The sequence below is a fragment of the Bactrocera dorsalis genome, chromosome 3 (genome assembly GCF_023373825.1).
Source record: "Bactrocera dorsalis isolate Fly_Bdor chromosome 3, ASM2337382v1, whole genome shotgun sequence".
Classification (NCBI taxonomy): Eukaryota; Metazoa; Arthropoda; class Insecta; order Diptera; family Tephritidae; genus Bactrocera; species Bactrocera dorsalis.
In genome coordinates, this window is record NC_064305.1 from 51,706,103 (window position 1) to 51,717,546 (window position 11,444).

Genomic DNA, 11,444 nt, shown 5'->3' on the forward strand with positions numbered 1-11,444 from the left:
TGGTCTTGAACGATGCAACAAATCCCTCCGTTTACATATTTTTTTGGTAAGATTTCAACCTGGCCATCGCTCGTTTCCAATTGATAAACGTCAAAACCTACTGAACCAGTGAGAGAGGAGTTGGACATCTCTTTAGCTCTGATACCAAGTTTGTTCTGTTATTACGAAACACCATGCTCAAATTAATTCTGTAATTAAACTTAACTATATCCACTTAACTTTAATTTAAATCAAATAATTACTTCACGAAAAGTATTGTTACGAATTTACTCTTGCTAGTTTACTTTGTTAGGTTCGTATCTCTGGATTGACAAATAAAATCAACACTGTTTAATTTAATTCAACAACTCTTTATTTCACAACTCGTCTACACTATAACAGTTTACTCTTAGCACTGATTGATTACGTTGGCGCTGCCACGGCTTATATAGCCACGCACTTTTCGCTGATGCCGACGTGTCCTTCTAGAATATCGCGTCTGGAAATTACCAGAACATACGGCTATACGGCGCCAGACGCAAGCAGACAGTCGCGGCGCCAGACTCAGCAATTGTTTACCTAGACAAGCAGACAGTGCGGCGCCAGATGTCTATTGTTTCGACGAGCAGACAGCCGTGGCGCCAGATGTCTACAACAAGACAAATGCTATTCCATATACCTACAGCTATTGTTCATAATCAGGGATGCATATAGTAATACAAATATAACTTAATACTACTTTTGTAACACTGCCCTCCACTAAAGCCTAATCGTCCCGATTAGGCACAAATCCTCTTGAACCAAATGGGGCGAGCCTCTCCAAATGTACTACTTTCATTTTACATCGTGCTTTTCCATTTCTTTGTATGCGGTATACCACGTCATTAAGTCGTTTCATCACCATATAGGGTCCTTCCCAGGCTGTCTGCAGTTTCGGGGACAAGCCTTTCTTTCGAAGTGGATTGTACAACAGGACCAGATCACCTTCTTCAAAACCTTTTGAATTTGCCGCTTGATCGAGCCGGTCCTTCATCTTATTGCTCATCAGATGCGTATGCTGTCTTACCATTAGATGCAATTCATTCATTTCTTCCTTTAAGGCAGAACAATAATCTCCATCATTTCTTACAGCTGTAGGATTCGTTCCAAACTTAAGATCAGCAGGGAGTCGCAGATCAGATCCGAAAATAATCTTTGCTGGCGTGTAACCAGTTGTCTCGTGCTTCGCTGAACGATACGCCAGCAGGAACATCTGGATGCACTTGTCCCAATTCCGTTGATCTTTATCAACGATTTTCCGCAGATGTTCTTCGAGCGTTCGGTTGAATCTCTCTACCATCCCATCTGATTGTGGGTGTAACGCTGTTGTCCGTGTCTTGTGGATGCCCAATAATGTACAGACTTCTTGGAAAATGGAAGATTCGAAATTCCTGCCTTGATCTGAGTGTAATTCGACGGGCACTCCGAACCTTGTTATCCAATTTTCTACAAACGCTTCGGCTACGGTCTTCGCTTCCTGGTTTGGTAAGGCATATACTTCTGGCCATTTACTGAAATAGTCCATGACAACCAGTAGATATTTGTTACCGGCCGTACTGGTTGGGAACGGACCTGCAACATCCATTGCGACTCGTTCAAATGGTGATCCCACGTTGTACTGTTGTAGCCTACCGCGACTTTTGGCTTTAGGACCTTTAGCTGCCATGCACTCTACGCAATTACTTATCCATTCTGCTACGGAATCTCGACAACCGATCCAGTAGAACCGTTGTTTAATCTTCTCTATAGTTTTTGTAATTCCAAGGTGCCCTCCACTAGGTCCATTGTGATATTCTTTCAATACTTTCGGGATCATGGACTTCGGTACTATGATCAGCAGACGAGAATGTTTGCCATCTTCGCTTTCCCAGGTACGATGCAGGTATCCATTAACGAGGTTTATGCTGTTCCATTGGGCCCAATATGCTTTTGCCGTTGGGCTCTCGCTACTTATTTGTTCCTTTGGTGGTCGTACCCCATTTTCTTTGGCTATTATCAGCTTTGCAAGATCAGGGTCCTCCAGCTGATTGATTCTGATGCGGTGAGGAGTCCAATCATCTTCAGGTTCTATATTCAGTAATCGCACGTCGATTATACCTTCTTTTCCTTCTGATTTGGAGCAATGTTTACATTCCAGTGGACAAGGGCGACGTGATAATGCATCCGCATTTTTGTGGTGAATCCCCTTTCGATGTTCCGTTTCGAAGTCGTAATTCTGTAATCTTTCGATCCATCGTGCAATTTGGCCTTCCGGATTCCTAAACTGTAATAACCATTTTAATGCTGCATGATCAGTCCTCAGCAAGAATCGTTGTCCATACAAATACTTGTGGAAATGTTTTACACATTCCACCACAGCTAGTAGTTCTTTTCGCGTCACACAGTAGTTTTTCTCTGGTTTCCCGAGCACTCTGCTGTAATACCCAATTACTCTTTCTTGTCCGTCGATGAGCTGAGACAGGACACCTCCAATTCCATAAGCGCTCGCATCTGTATCCAGGATGAATTTCTTTCCAGGTATTGGATAAGCTAACATCGGTGCCGTACAAAGTAGTTCTTTCAGCCGCTCAAACGCTTTTTCTTGTTCCAACTGCCATACAAACGGGCGATTCTTCTTTGTTAAATCATGTAAACTTCTAGCCACGTTCGCAAATCCAGGTACAAAACGGCGGTAATACGTGCATAAGCCGAGGAAGCTGCGGAGTTCATGTATGTTGGTGGGTTGAGGCCAATCTTTAACTGCTTTTATTTTTCCCTCCTCGGTGTGAATCCCCTCAGTTGACACTTTATGTCCGAGATATGTGACCTGCTTCTTCCATAATGAACACTTTTTGGGATTCAAGCGTAATCCGGCTGATGCTATTCGCTGAAAGACTTCCTCTAGATTTTTCAGATGATCATCAAAACTTTTTCCCATGATGATAATGTCATCAAGATACACCAAACATGTCTTCCAGTTGAGTCCTTTTAACACATGTTCCATCAGTCGCTCGAACGTTGCAGGCGCATTACATAACCCAAATGGCATCACCGAGAATTCCCATAGCCCGTCGCCCATACTGAAAGCGGTCTTTTCACGGTCACGTTCATCAATCTCGACTTGCCAATATCCACTTTGTAGATCTAATGTAGAAAACCATTTCGCTCCAGACAAGGTGTCTAAGGTATCGTCGATTCTTGGTAGAGGATAACTGTCTTTCTTTGTGACATCATTCAACTTCCTATAATCTACGCAGAAACGGGTGCTACCATCTTTCTTTTTAACTAAGACGATAGGTGAGCTGCATGGACTTATTGAAGGTTCGATTATACCGTTTTTGTGCATGTCTTCAATAATTTTGTTAGCATCTTCACGTTTTGCTAGTGGAACCCTACGCGGAGCTTGCCGGATTGGTTTAGCGTCTCCGGTATTTATGCGATGTTTGACAATGCTCGTTCTTCCTGTGTTGTTTCCTTCGTTTGCAAATATGGATGCGTATTTTTCTAATAGTTTTTCTGCTTTTAATTTTTCATTTCCATGCACCTCATTCAGCAAATTGTTTAGGAGTGTAGGACTTCTCTGCTGTGGCTCAATAGTAGGCTTCTGTTCTGACCGTTCGCATCGTGCTATTGCACTTATATTCTGGCACTGTCCAATTACTGCTCCTTTCTTCAGCCTTATAGGCGTGTTGAATTCATTCACTACTCTGACCGGAATGGTGGCGTCTTCTCTAATTTTCACAAGCGTTCTTCCTACCAATATGGGTGTATCTATTTTTGTTGGTTCCACAATCCACAATTCTTCAGTCCCACCTGCTCCATTCACTTTAGCCCATACAATCGCCTCAGATTTTGGTGGAATACTCTGATTATCATCAACAATCACCCTCTTACTTTCAACGTTGGTCACATATCCGGTGTTTATAGGCATCTCCATGTTCTGGCAAAACAGCATTTGCTTGTTTAAATCCAAAGTAACCCCGTGATCAATCATGAAATCTACTCCCATTATAATTTCATCCGTGATTTCTGCTACGATGAAGGTGTGATTAACTTCCAGGGTACCAATCATCACTTCGCAAAACACTTTTCCCGCGACAGCTGCTTCCTCTCCGGTGGCCGTTCGAGGCTTGCAACCGACTAATGGTTCAACCGTTCCTCTTACCACATCCGGTCGGATAATTGAATGTGTGGCACCAGTATCCAAAGTAAGCGTTGACAGTCGTCCATTTACGATACCGTTGATAGTAAGATTGTTGTCATGGCGACCTATTTGTGATATCGAGATGGTGGGGCAAATAGTTGTGGGAACCAGCTCACGCCCCTTTGAACTGTTCCGTTTTAGTTTAACGACTTGTGAGATGTGGATGCTCCGTCCTCGTTATCTGTTGGTTGTTTCCGTTTTGATGGGTTTACTTTTATATTGCAATTTCGGGCAAAGTGACCCGCTTTTCCACAGTTGAAACATCTGCCTGTTGTATTTACTCGCGGTGCAGCAATTGTCTTCAGAGTCTTCAATATTTCCTCCATCAGCGCCGGTTGTTCCATTTCAACCCTTTGTACTTTGGGTGCTGGTTTACTTAGTAGGGAAGCTGTTTCCTGTGTGAGGGCGTGCGAAACCGTTTCAGCAAACGTTCTTTTTGGCATTGCATATGTGGCGCGTTTGGTGTCCACATCACGACTTCCAGTGATGCAACATTGAATTTTTACCCTCTCAATGTAATCCACAGGTGCATCTGCATTTGCCAAATGAGCCAGTCGTTCTATTTCAGTTGCGAACTCTTGCAATGACTCGTTCATCTTCTGACCCCTATTTTGCAGTTCGATCTGGTATATTTGTTTCCGGTGCTCACTACCATAACGTCTTTCTATCGCACTCATCAATGCCTCATAGTTGTCCCGTTCACAGTCTGGAATAGTCTGAAGGATTTCTGCTGCCGGTCCTTTCAATGATACAAACAAGGACGCCACTTTGTCCGCTGCATTCCAGTTATTGGCCGTTGCTGTCTTTTCAAACTGAAGTTTGAAAATTTGAAATGGAATACTTCCATCGAATGTGGGTGCCTTCAATCTTTGATTATTTGTTGATGGTGCAGGGCCATGCAGTTGCAGTTCTCGCACACGATTACTTAATTGAAGAACTTCTGCTTTTAAATTTTCTTCGTCATTTTTTAAAGTGTTTAATTCGTCTTCAAATTTTGAAAATTTCTCTTGCACTTGTTTTTGTAGTTGTGTAGTATTTTCCGTGATCTGTTGTACCAAACGATGTTGTTGTGTAAGGCGAGACTCTAACTGTGATGTATTTTCAGCTATTTGCTGTGCCAGACGATTTTCGGTTTGCACTGCATTGTCTGTTATTTGTGATGTATTTTCAGCTATTTGCTGTGCCAGACGATTTTCTGTTTGCACTGCATTCTCTGCCATTTGCTTAATAGCCACTAAAAGCATGTTCATGTCCACACTTGATGATGTTCGTTGTTCTTCTACTTTTTCTTCTACCTTTGTAGAAGTTTCTGGCCCATCAAATTCGAATTCGTCGACATTAACCCATCTTTACCCATCGTTGCGCAAGCGCAACATTTCGAATTTGTTTTTTTTTTATTTCTAAAATAAGGAAATAAATCTATGAAATGTAAGCCAGTCTCAAAAAGAAGAACTAACAGATAGACAACAATTTTTTTTATGGCTTTTCAAATACAAATGCATTTTATTTTTATCATTCAAAAACTGCTAATTGAGTCATCTCGGGATCAGTGTAAAAGTACAACAATTTATATGTGTAAAAAATGTCAAATACATCTTCATGCTGATTGTTTTAAAATATTTCACTCACGCTAATCGCTATAGTATTAGCGTAAGTGAAATATTTTAAATGTATTTTTATGACTTGCTTGTATAATATAAGTTCAGTAATCCCAACGTTGCGTAGGTGCAACATTTCACGGAATGAAAAATAATTAACCAATATTTTTTTTTTTAATAATTTTCTCTTTTTTTATGTATTTTTAAACGTAAGAAACAATAAAACCATAAAATATGCATTTATTTTTACCCTTGGGAAATAATCGGTTAATTCCATCCGCTTCCATTGCTTCACGTAATCGTGCCTGCAGATCCGCCTTTTGCCCGCTTATCGGCAAATTACGCTCCTCCAGTTCCTTTTTTAATTGCTGAATTCTCAATTCTCCGAATTTAACCATCTTGAATTTGGATTATTTGACAATCCCACTTCTGACACCAATTGTTACGAATTTACTCTTGCTAGTTTACTTTGTTAGGTTCGTATCTCTGGATTGACAAATAAAATCAACACTGTTTAATTTAATTCAACAACTCTTTATTTCACAACTCGTCTACACTATAACAGTTTACTCTTAGCACTGATTGATTACGTTGGCGCTGCCACGGCTTATATAGCCACGCACTTCTCGCTGATGCCGACGTGTCCTTCTAGAATATCGCGTCTGGAAATTACCAGAACATACGGCTATACGGCGCCAGACGCAAGCAGACAGTCGCGGCGCCAGACTCAGCAATTGTTTACCTAGACAAGCAGACAGTGCGGCGCCAGATGTCTATTGTTTCGACGAGCAGACAGCCGTGGCGCCAGATGTCTACAACAAGACAAATGCTATTCCATATACCTACAGCTATTGTTCATAATCAGGGATGCATATAGTAATACAAATATAACTTAATACTACTTTTGTAACAGTATATACCTTCGCTATACGATTTATATTCAAGTGTTACTGCGGAATCGACAAAACTATCCGAAACTCATTTGTACAAGCTTTATCCAAGCCAGCCCACTATCGGTTAAGTCACCGCTTAGTTTCTATGATAAACAATTAGTAATCCTAACCGAAACTCTTGTGTACTTGCAATTATTCATCCCTTATGGGTTTTTACCCGGTAATTTAACCGATAGTTGAGTTGATGGGAAGGTATTCTCGCCAATTCACATAGAAATTTAGCTTCGCTTTGCGTCAGCCAGGAAAGTTCCATGTAGGCTTTTGTATGAGTACGTTTACATAAAAAGTTTTCGCCGCGAAGCCAAACAAATACTTTAATCCTTTTACGCTTTACCAAGCAACAGTCTTCGAGGTGGCATGTTCTTTGTTTTCTGCCCAGCGTTGTTTTGGAATGAATTGTCACGCAAAGCGAGAAAGGTTTTATGTGTACATGGTTTGGGTAGTACATAGTGCCGAAAAAATTTCTATTGATAATAATCGATATTTTTTCGGCTCCAACGCCACCTACATGTCGGTAAGTTTTTATAGCACAAAGTGGAAGTTTATAGTCGATGGGTATCAGAAAAGACGAAGGGACTGAGATACGCTTTTGTACGAATCACATGCAACTACGCTCACTTCGTTAACAATTTATGCTTAACAACGAAGCGAAAAATGAATGCTTTGCTTGCAGTGTTTCTCTATGACAAACGTGGCGATTGATGCTTGACAATACCTGAAAAGATGATAATTGTCCAGCAGTTTACTTCATGTGGTGAACACATAGGGCGCGATAGACTGCAAGCAACATTTTTCAAATATTAAAATACACAAATTCTTAAGGACGCAGTTATTTAGACAGCTGCACGACTACACGACTACAAGCTCTCCGTTGTCGCTCTCGCTAACTTTAAAATATTTTTAGATTTGCCGACGACAGTAGAGAGGGCAACAGAGTTGAGAGTAGAGAAGAGTGATGCCACTAATATGTAAAATGTAAAATTATTCAAAGTTATATCATTTGTAATAACAATTGATAATATAAAACAAAAATATTTACCTATTTACTTAATTTTTGCATAAAAAATTTCACTTTGAACAAAGTATTTAAATTTCATTGAGGCGAAAGATATTAATACGGCATCGACGAAATTGTGTACATACAAAATGGACAGCTGTGTTGTTTTGAGTACATGCCGGCCATTGTTATGTCGCTGCCTTCTTATAAATGTTCATGTAGTCGTATTCACGACGTCACATAAATTCTTGTGCCCTAGGAAATTGCTGCCTGAAATTGCTTCTGAACTTAGTATGGAAAACCGTGAAAACGCCAAAGTAGTGGATTGGTCCCGAGGAATGGCTCTCATTGGTATTACTGTAAGTTAATTCCTAGTGTATGTACAGTGGATCACAGCCAAAATGATGCTGCACTGATATGTAGTAGCACTTGACAAAAAAAAAACAATTTCATCTTAAAAAAATTAAAAATTTAGCTATTTTGTTATTTGATATAAGTATGTATTTTCTTGTAAAACACAAAATCAACTCAAATTTAAATTTTTTCGGAAACGGTTAGCAAAAATTCACACACTTGCAAAAAATCAAGCTCACAGCGAAAGTGATGCACTGAAGTTTACCGTTAGTGGCGACGGCTTGGCGGGAATTTTCGAATGTCAGCTATTATGTAACATTAAAATAACGAATTAGAAACAATATTTGATAGTTTTTGCATTCAAGTGTCGACATTTACACAGTACAGATCAAAATGGGTCGTCAAACAACAGTTGAAGTGCGCGAATTAGTTTTAAAACATTATAAAGATGGCAAAAGCCAACGAAAAATCTGTGAAATTGAGCCACGGAACTGTTCAACATATCATTGAACGCTACATTCGTGAAAATCGTGTAGAAAATAAAACTAAAAAGCCCCATAATAAAATTTTTAATGAAGTTGATTCTCGTTGGATAGTTCGGAAAATACGGGAAAACCCTCATTTAAGTGCTCCAGCATTGACAAATGATGTGGAAAAATATCTCGGACAGAAGTGCCACCCGGAAACCGTGCGAAGAATCCTTAGGGAAGCCGACTTCAATGGACGCACAGCTCGTAATAAGCCATATATCAGCGCAAAAAATCGAAGTGCACGACCAAAATTTGCTAAAGAGCATTTATGTAAGGATGAAAGCTTCTGGACTAGCGTAGTTTTTGCAGATGAAAGTAAATTCAACCTTTTTCGATCAGATGGTAAGAGCTGCGTATGGAGAAAGCCAAATACAGAGCTTCAGTCACAGAATTTGAGGAGCACTGTAAAACACGGTGGAGGGCATGTAATGGTGTGGGGTTGCATGCCCTCTGCTGGTGTTGGAAATTTTGCTTTCATTGACAGTACTATGGATAAAACAATGTATTTGAATATCTTGAAAGCAAATTTGTTACAAAGCATAAATCGGGAGTTGTCCAAAGTTGGCTTATTTGGAACTGCCCACATGTGGTACAGCCGCCAGCACAATCTCCAGATTTAAATGTTATTGAGAATTTGTGGTCAGTTTTGGAGCGAGAGATTCGAAAATATGAAATTCGAAATCAGGCTGATCTGAAAACTGCTTTGGAAGCTGAATGGAACAAAATATCCACAAACTACACAAACAAATTGGTAGAATCGATGCCTACGAAGTATTGATCAACCGAAAATTTAAGTTTGGTTAAAAAAAATCTATTTATTTATTTATGTATTTGCTTATTTAGAGATTGCATCATTTTCGCTGTGAGGTATGTGAGTTTTAAAAATAATATTTAAAAAAATACATCTGCCACTAATAATTGGCACTCATAAACAATCAGGTTTTGGCTTTTTATTTTTTATTAAGCATGCTTTAAAATTTCTCAGATGGCTGCATCATTTTGGCTGTGATTCACTGTATATCAAATTAACATACATATGTATGTATATTTGTACTTTTCTAATAATTGTTATTATATTATTTCGTCACAAGGCTTATCGGTGCAGAGTATTGCATGGAGTCATAAATTAGAGAAGGCAACAATTCCAATTCGGTGTTCTACAATTATAAAAAAACTATAGCATCGTATTGATGGCTGTATATGATGCGAAATATACGTTCACTGCACGTAGTATTGGCAACTATGGAAGTCAAAGTATCGGAGATACTATCCATGAAATTGCGTAACATTCGAGTATTACAAGTATGTATTTCTATTATTATTTTTAGAGGAATCTTTCAACTTACTCCATTTGATAATGCATTAATATAAAAAACTCTGCCTTTGCCACCATCTGTGCCATTGTATTTTCCATACTATTTAGTTGGAGACGCTGCATTGTAATTTAATGCGTCCGTTCCCCGAATTAATAGCCTTGATAGACGAGCAAAATTAATACGCTTTAAGCAACGTTAATGAGCACTGAAATTGTATGGTGACAGCCGCCAAATTTGTGCATGTAGACAGCTGATTGTGAAATTTGTTTATTTATTTAAAAATGTTTAAAGTGAAATAAAAATGAATAACAGAAATTATTAATTGAAATTTCGGTATTTTTGGAAAATCAATATAAATTTAACGAAAAAATTAGTGAATTATTAACTACGTGCAAACTGTGCGTTTTTTATTTTCTGCCATCTAAATATATTAAAATTTGTTTTTGTTAATATAGTTATAGCCCTGACAGACGACAGCGCTAATTTGCATTAACGCGCTTAATTTACATTTACTTGCGCATTTGACACATGTTAATGCGAATTTGTAATGCACAAGAATTTCGTGCATTTACCGTGCGATTCTGTAACGTGAGACAGTCTCAAATCTCTAAATTTGAGATTTTAAGTTAGAGACAATTTTTGAGACTTGAGACGATTTTGCTATTCTGTAAGTGACAGTCACAAAATCTATTACATTTCATCATTCAGAGATGTTTTTACACTTGAATGGAAATAAATATGTCGATAACAAATATTAAAATATCTATAACATCGTCAAAAACCATAGTTATCAATAAAAATGAAAATATATGTTGACTTTGTTTCATAATATTTACGAAATTTATGTAAAATTTATTCATTTTTAACTTTTTCGTGTTTGAGTTGCTTACAAAATATAAAAATACGACAATCGATTAATATCTATGATGATCTCTATTCAGTATATTCAAAATGACAGACAAGAGCTCTTTTTAGTTTTGTGACCGGCTAACTACCAGGTCTCAATATTTTGAGACTAACGCTAGAGACTGTTTAGTGAATAGTAACTAGTCTCAAATTGAGACTTTGCCTCAAAATGTCTCAAATAGAGACTGGAGACTGGTTACAGAATCCCGCTATTAGCTGAATTTACCAAATTTGAGTAAGCAACACTGCTCAAAAATTACCGATTTTTGCTATTTTTTGACAGATGTCGCTTGAAGTCTGCCGCGTCCTTTGCGTTTACAGCATCAAAGGTAAGCAGTTTTATATTGCTAATTAAATTATGTGCAAGTATATTGTTACAAAAGTAGTATTAAGTTGTATTTGTATTACTATATGCATCCCTGATTATGAACAATAGCTGTAGGTATATGGAATAACATTTGTCTTGTTGTAGACATCTGGCGCCACGGCTGTCTGCTTGTCGAAACAATAGACATCTGGCGCCGCACTGTCTGCTTGTCTAGTTAAACAATTGCTGAGTCTGGCGCCGCGACTGTCTGCTTGCGTCTGG

At 38.7% G+C, this 11,444-nt stretch overlaps 1 long non-coding RNA gene across 1 annotated transcript; it reads left to right on the forward strand.

Moving 5' to 3' along the window:
- Positions 1-6,071: 6,071 nt before the first annotated feature.
- On the forward strand, positions 6,072-11,111 carry LOC125777698 (uncharacterized). Its single transcript, XR_007422358.1, has 3 exons — positions 6,072-8,108; positions 9,725-9,935; positions 10,057-11,111. It is a non-coding gene; the product is annotated as an uncharacterized LOC125777698 (long non-coding RNA).
- Positions 11,112-11,444: the final 333 nt, after the last annotated feature.